This window comes from Taeniopygia guttata, chromosome 3, assembly GCF_048771995.1.
Source record: "Taeniopygia guttata chromosome 3, bTaeGut7.mat, whole genome shotgun sequence".
NCBI lineage: Eukaryota > Metazoa > Chordata > Aves > Passeriformes > Estrildidae > Taeniopygia > Taeniopygia guttata.
The window spans coordinates 79,951,101-79,959,247 of record NC_133027.1 but is presented as its reverse complement, the minus strand read 5'-3'; positions in this window follow the sequence as shown (position 1 = coordinate 79,959,247).

The following is an 8,147-nucleotide window of genomic DNA, read 5'->3' as shown; positions in this document are numbered from 1 at the left end:
GGCGGTGTCACAGATTGAGTCGAATTGTTACAATATTCTGAATAGTTGTAATACAATGGTGATCTGGGAGACAACCAAGTGTCGTCATCTGTCAATTTTCCATTTTCTTGAGTTGGTTTGGTAGCATAAGATCCAAATATTAAACAATAATTTCCTGGGACAGAACCCAAAAGATCGAATTCTTGAAGACTGTCATCAGTAAATTTAAGGTTTTGCACAAATGCAACAGCTTGCGCTCCCAGAGTGCTATTTAAATTTATTTGAGCTCGGGTCCAAGTTTTGAACTCTGCCATGGGACCCAACGAAACTCCAATTAAACAAGTACGAAAGGGGTTAGACGGTGTGGCTAACGACAGGCAGAATGAATCTTGCCTGGTTTGTTTGGCCCAAGTGATCCACATATTTTCTCTCTTGTCAATGTCAAGGATTCCAGATACTTCAACAACCAAAACACTGCTTAATAAAAACATTGAGGCCCACCACATTCTTCTCAGGTTTTTGAATGCCCTGTTTAACATAAAGGAAACAATCTTAATTCTAAACATAAACTATAACTTCTAATAAACTAACTTCTGATAAATCTAACTTCACACTTATGATATTTCAACTTATTTCTCTGTACTCTACAAAATTAATTTTCATCAGAACAGGATTCATCACGGGATGTTCCAGGCAAACTGTTGTCGTTGACGTTGTTATCACTGCGGGTTGGTATCTTTTCCTGTGGACACGCACGGGTGAATCTGCTCGGTACCCAGACTGGACCAGTACCTGTTGAAACACACATATAACCTCTACCAATAAACAACACTGGACTTGTCCCCCGCCATTCACCCGTCTGCACGTCTTTGTGATACACATAAAGTCCTGGAATTGCTTGCGGTCTTCCTTCTTTCACTGTTTGGTGGTGTATCACGACCGCAGGTTCTTCTTTACCTTCTGCCAAACACAAATAGTTTAGAGTGAACAATACCTTTGACAATCGGTTAAACACGTCAGTTTCATCACCTTGCTTTTGTTTTGCTATGTATTCTTTCAGGGTACGGTTGGCCCTCTCCACAATGGCCTGACCTGTAGATGAGTGAGGGATCCCTGTGGTATGTTTCACCACCCACTTCTGCATAAATGTTGCAACTTGTTGACTAGCATAAGATGGAGCATTATCAGTTTTGATTTCCACAGGTACACCCATTACTGCGAAGCAGGCAAATAAATGCCTCTTCACATGCAGGGCCTTTTCCCCTGTCTGTGCTGTGGCCCAAATGAATCTAGAATAAGTATCTACAGTGACATGAACACATTTCAACTTCCCAAACTCAGGGGCATGAGTTACATCCATCTGCCACAACTCTAAAGCTTTCAGACCCCTTGGATTTGTACCAAGTCCGAGGCCAGGCCCATAATGACTACATTGAGGGCAGGCTCGAACAATCCCCTGTGCATCACTCATGGGGATCTGAAATTGTCGGTGCATGGCTCTCGCATTTTGGTGGAATGTCTCGTGACTGTTGCGAGCTCTCTCAAAACTGTTCTGGGGGGGGACATGGACTGCATAACTGACCGCGGCATCCGCCAATGCGTTGCCCTCTCCCAAACCTCTGTTACATTGATGACTTCGAATGTGCATGATGCAAAAGGCATGCCGGCGCTGCTTCAACACGCTCCGCAACTGCAGGAACAGTTCTCCAAGACGCTGGTTCTGGGTTCTTCTGAGGAGTGCATCTTCAATTCTCTGCACAACTCCAACTACATATAAAGAATCTGAGACAACGTTGAGTGGTTCCTTGTTCCAGGTCTGGAAAGCCCAACACACGGCCTTCAACTTGAGGGTTTGTAGACTATCTTCCACATCACCTCTGATTAGATGTTCTGACCATTTCCCTCGTTGTTGCCAAACGCACGCAGCTCTTTTTGATCTTCGTCCAGCATCAGTGAAGACTGTTCTTCCTTCCACTGGTTTCAATGAACACAAGGGTCTTTCCAACCACTGGTAACGACTGACAAAATGCCACATTGGGCCTTTTGGTTGTTTGTTGTGCACCACTCCTGTGAAACCCAACAATGCTTCCTGCAGTGCAGTAGAGTGTCTGAGCTGCCATTCCAGATCTTCATTTTTCACAGGAACACTGATTTCTGCTGGTTCTTTTCCATCCATTTCTAAAATTCTGTCTCTGCCTTTTCGTATCAATGCAGCAAGAGCATCTGTCCTGCCCATCATACGACTTCTTGGTTGAACGGGTAAAAACACCCACTCGAGTAGAATTGCTGTTGATCCACGTTGAGACTCCCTCTTTTTCTTTTGCCATTGAAAGACAATGGCAAGCGGAGAAACATCAGCGTTGGAGAGGAACAGTGACAATGGCAAATGTTCAATGCGACGAGCACTCCAGCTGCGTCGTAATTTTTCTGAAACTCGAATCAAAGCTTCTTGTTGCTCAGGGGTACAGACTCGAGGGCTGTTGGCATCACTGCCATGAAGCCATGGCAAAAATGGTTGCAAATCATCGTTGGTGATTCCTACAATGGTACGAACCCACTGCAGGTCTCCAAAAAGTCTCTGGGCATCATGTAAAGTAGAAATGTCAACATGTAAAGTAAGTTTCTGGGGTCGAATTTGTGAATCTGTGATCAGCCAACCTAAGTATTTCCAGGGGGCTATCGCTGTACTTTTTCTGGGGACACTGTCAATCCATGCTTTTTCAGTTGCGAGAAGAGCCAATTCAAGTCTGCATCTGCCAATGGCTGTTTGGTGGTAATGAGAATGTCATCCATGTAGTGATAAATGATTGCATTGGGAAAATGTTGGCGAACTGGCCGCAGGGCCCAATCGACAAACAACTGACACATGGTTGGAGAATTGCGCATCCCCTGAGGGAGGGAAACCCATTCATATCGTTTTGCTGGTGTTGCTCTGTTGATGGATGGCACAGTGAAAGCGAATCACTGGGTATCTTGTGGATGAAGAGGAATGGCAAAGAAACAGTCCTTTAAATCAATGACAACAATGCTCCACCCCTGTGGGATCATGGTTGGTGTCGGCAGTCCAGGCTGCAAAGCACCCATTGCCTGCATTTGCTCATTCACTTTTCGTAAATCATGCACCAATCTCCATTTTCCTGATTTCTTGGGGACGATGAAAATTGGGGTGTTCCATGGGCTGACAGATGGCTGAACATGTCCAGCCTCAAGTTGCTCTTGTACTAATTGGTTAGCAATTTGCAGCCGTTCTTCTGACATTGGCCACTGCTCAATCCAAACGGGTGTTTCAGTCAACCAGGTAATTTTGAGAATGGGCGGCTGCTCTGCAGTGGCCATCACGGAAAATGCTGATCGGTGGTCAAAACCATCCCAAGCTGGGAAAGCACATCTCTGCCTATCAATCCTGGAAGCTGTTTGGGCAAAGACATGACATATGGTTGAGTCACAATAACTTGATTGTCTTCAAAGATGATGCTGATGGGATCTCTGCTAACTGAAGGAATCTTCATTCCACCCACTCCTACAATGTGCGAACTTGGGGCTCGCAAGGGCCAGTTGGATGGCCAGTACATCTGATTGATAATTGAGACATCTGCTCCTGTATCAAGCATTGGTTCCAATCGAACACAGTGTGAACCACGTTTCAGTTGTACTTTCTTGTATGGACAATCTTTCAGATTAATTGTGAAGAAGACATCGTGGCCAGTTGATCCAAAGCCATTGTCTTGTCTTCCAGAATCAGTTGATTCTTTTGGGCGCTGACGATGTGGCAAGAAATTTTCAATTGCTACAATTTGGGCAATCTTGCTTCCTTTGGGAATTGTCACAGGTGGTTGCAAAGCATGAGCCATTATTTTCACTTGACCGGTGAAGTCTGCGTCAATGACGCCGGGAATCACGATCACACCTTGTTTGCTTGTGGAGGATCTCCCCAGCAACAAACCTCCAACTAGAGAAGTTGTGCTGTACATTGGACCATATACATTGGTAGGAATTAGGGTTACCTTTGTGTCATTCAGAGTGACTTCTGTGGCAGTGGCAACGTCGACTCCAAGACTTCCCCAGGTGGCAGGTGAGTTGTTCAACAGGAAGCTGTTCTTGGAGTCTGTGGGGTCTGGGCATCGATTTATTTCTTCACACGGTGCCTCCACGCGCTGCGCTGGCCGTTTCCCGAACTGCGACAAGCTTCTGTGGCATGGTTGTCAGTGTTGCACTTGTGGCACCACACAGCCTTTTGGCAGTCTTGCCAGAGATGGCCTGTTCCACTGCATCGAAAGCAAAGGGTTTTAGATGATTTAAGATTAGGCTGACTTTTGCTGCAACAAAGTGAGTTGTTACCTTTGCTGCCTGACAAGGCAGCTGCAATCATGTGTCCTTGTTGTTGCATGGCATCTTGAATGGTTGCGGTGAATGCTGCAGCTTGGTTGCTTTGTTCTGCGCGTGTGGCTCTGACAAGCATCTCGTCGACTGGACAGCCCTGAGGAAGGGTGGCTAGGATGGTTCTGGTGTGTGGGTTAGCATTTTCAAAAGCAAGGGATCGGAATAAATGTTCCTGAACGTCTGGTGGCACGTCAGGTGCATCCTTCAAAGCAGCTGACAGCCTATCAATAAATTGTCCAAATGGTTCAGTGGCTCCTTGCTTTATGGTGGCATAGGATGCTGACTTTTTCTTGTCTGGTACCAAAAGCAAAGCTTGATGGGCCAATTGCTGTGACAATTGATGCATTTCAACAGGAAAGGTAAGTTGTACCTGATTGGTTGCATATGGTCCCTGCCCAGTCAGCATATCTGGCTGGACTCCATAAAAGGGGTCTCCCACATTTGTGTGTTTGTTGGCCTCTTCAATTGCCAACCTCCTCCATTCCCTTTCAAACATGAGAAATTGGGAAGGTGTCAGGAGCAGGGATGCAATGTTAGATGAATCACCAGGACAAAGCACATCTGCTGTGAATATATACTGAATGATGTTCCTGGCTGCTTCTGATCTGATCCCATAAGTGGTGACTGTCTGCTTAGCTGATTGTAGGATTTTCCACTCATGAGGCTCCCAGATGGCATTCCCATTAGACACTATAACAGGACAAGCCAGGGAGCTGACAGCCTTCCAGTCACCGTCTAAAAGAGCATCCTTCACAACTGACGCCCATCGTGACTGCAATGGATTTTTTAAAACTGCTGGCAATGCCAATTGCTGGCCAGTGGAAGGTTCCACTGGTTGAGCCTGACGATTCGAAAGGGTGGCAAGGCGGGCTATTTTTTTCTGTAACATATTTGGTCTTTGTATCTTGTTCTGTGATCGCGTGTCCCTGCTGCAATTGACAACAGGAAGGTCTGGCTCTGAGTCGTCAGAATCTGAACTCGGTGGGAGGGGGCAGCGTAGAGCTACCGTGGTGGAATGGGAACTGGCATTTTCAGGGCTCTGCTCTGGTGTTGTTTGGGTGGCTGCTTCTGCCATTCCACTAGCATTGGGGTGCCCAGCCCCTCCAAACCGCGCCAGGTTGCTCGCCGCCGCCACCGCCGGCGGCGGGTACCGGCGAGCCGCGTCTCTGCACATGCACGAACCCGCGGCAGCCGCCGCCGCTGCCGCTGCGGGGGCGCGAGGGGCCGGCGCCGCCTCACTCCCGTCTCCACCCTGGTCTCCGCCTTGGTCTCCGCCCCTGAGTTCCTCCTCCTGACTCAGCCCTGTTTCGTCACCAACTCCACCTGCCTCCTCAGGTGTCTCCCCACCTCCCGAGGGACCCGACGGGGCCCCTTCCGGGTTTGCCTCACTCCGCAGAACCGCCGAGCTGTTAACATCCGCCGCTTGCGAGCACACTTCCGCTCCGGGTGCGGCCGCATTTTTGCATTGTCCCGCGCCGGCCGGCGCTGCGCCGCCTGGCTCTGCGTTTCCCTCCAAACGAGCGACAAAATCTCTGACAGAGGGACTGACTGGAGCTTTCTGCCCTCGCACTGGCTGCATATTACAAACATTAAAGAATTTTTCAACCCGAGATGGCTTCTGAGCTTCTGTCTGTTCTGATGTGGATTGCTCAAATGCCTGAATTGCAGCTTCTGCTGCTTTTTTCTCCGCGGCCATGCTCTGTAAGTTATGTAAAACTTTTTTCCAAACGCCTCCGAGCTCCAATAGTGTTTTCTTGTCTTTTCCGCCCTCTATCACTGCGTCCCAAAGCAGCTGCCCCAACTCTTGCCATTCGGTTTCACTAAAAATCAGCGAAGGCTTTTGCAGCTTGCCTTTGCTTCTTGCCCACAGGACCAACTGTTCTAAATCGGCTTCTTTAACTTTTTCAGCTCTCTTTGAGAGAATATGAAAGAGAAGCCGCACTGAAGCCTGCAGATCCCCATCCGTGGTGAACTTTCACCCTCTCTGTCTGTCCGCGGCTTACCTCCAATCTCCGCGGTTTGCTTCGCCCTCGCTTTTCTTCGGCAAGGCAGCAACTCCGCTCCAGCTTCCCGGCCCCGGCCACGTCCACACCCGCCGTTCGGGTCCCCTGTGAACGCCGAGGTCTTCCCACTGCTCCAACGGACTCTCGCAAACAAACAACAATGCGAAGAGTCTTTTTTCTCCCGTTGGGAAACAGCCCAATTCGGAGTTTGGAGACTTCTGCTCCGTTCCACCTGATCCCTGTTCACAAAAAGTGAATTTGGGATCCCGGCCCCGTCGCCATAAGGCGATTTGGACCTGAATTTTCGTCATGCGACTCAGACTCGGCTCCCCGTTACTCTAAAAGTAATTTGGGAGTCTTTTCGGAGCCTCCTGAGTCCCTGGTCCGGGCGCCACTTGAAGCCAGGGAATCTCAGAAAAACGGAAAGCTGGACAAGACAAATGCAGGTCCAAACCAATGTGGTTAATCAAGCGTTCTCTCTTTATTCAAGATAAGGTGGTAGTTTATAAAAGCTTCTACATAGTTTACAAAAACAAAGACACTCTGATTGGCAAACCAATATTGTTTACCTTTTCCTTAAAACGGCCTACACCTTACACCATAAAACCTATACTAATTCACACCCAAGCAACCCAGTGGTCCCCATGACACCTTGTCCTAGTTTAGGGCAAATTTGGGGAAAACCCAGGAAATAAACCCCCACAGCCCCTCTCCACCCACCTGGTTCAGGGAAAAATTCCCTCTGAGAGAGAAGTGGAAAAGAACCTGTTTATTCAACAACAAAGCACTCCCCAGCACCAAAACAATTAACAACACAAGATGACAACAAAACTCTTTCACCCCTCTGAAGAGCTGAACAAATCCAGAAGGTCTTTCCTGGGAGTGGTCGCCTGGGTCTGGACGCTGGGGATGGCTGCTGCAGATCTCCAAATGCAGGCTCCTGGTGTTCTTTGGTGTTTCCCAGATCCCAGTCCAGAGCAAGCTGGATGATATTCAGAAAGAGGAAGGGAAAAAAGCAACAGTCCAGGGAAAGAATTGGACTGCTTAACCTAACTAGGAAGCAAAGCAAGAAAGCAGGCAAAGCAAGCAAGCCAAGCAAGCAAGCAAGCAAAGCAAGCAAGCCAAGCAAGCAAGCAAAGCAAAAGCCAGCCAGCCAGCCCTAGCCTTTTTAGACAGCAGACCATGGGGGGAGGTGAACCAGATGATAACACGGCAAAACAAACCTTCACTTTCAGAGTCAGTTCTGAAAGCACAGAACATAATATCAAACGTAAACAGAACACACGATTGGAGATACAAACACCATAACAGTCACCCTAGGACACACCTTAAGACATTTTCTATCTGCGCCACAAGCTCTGAATTTCTAACTGCGTCAGAGGCTTGAAGACCTCACCAGGCCTCAATCTGAGGCCTAGACTGGAGTAGCTCAAATTTCACAATTCATGTCCTCTTTCTCTCAAAAATGCTGCAACAGATGCCCCTTCTGGAAACAACCCAAAAAAGTCTAAATAATTTGTTCAAAATGAACAATCCATGTACATACTCATGCCAGATCACAACCTAAACTTCATCCAGCCTACAACTAGACCAATGACATCTTCCCAAGAGAATTTTGCATAACAGAGATTTTTAATACCACCACTTACAACACAGTGCATTATAAGACTTGTTATCTAAAAATGCCAGCAACAATTGATAATAAAGTCTGGAACCCCTATAAAAACTTGTTGTAATTAACAAAGTTAAATGAATTTCATGTTACAACTCTATACCAAACTAACC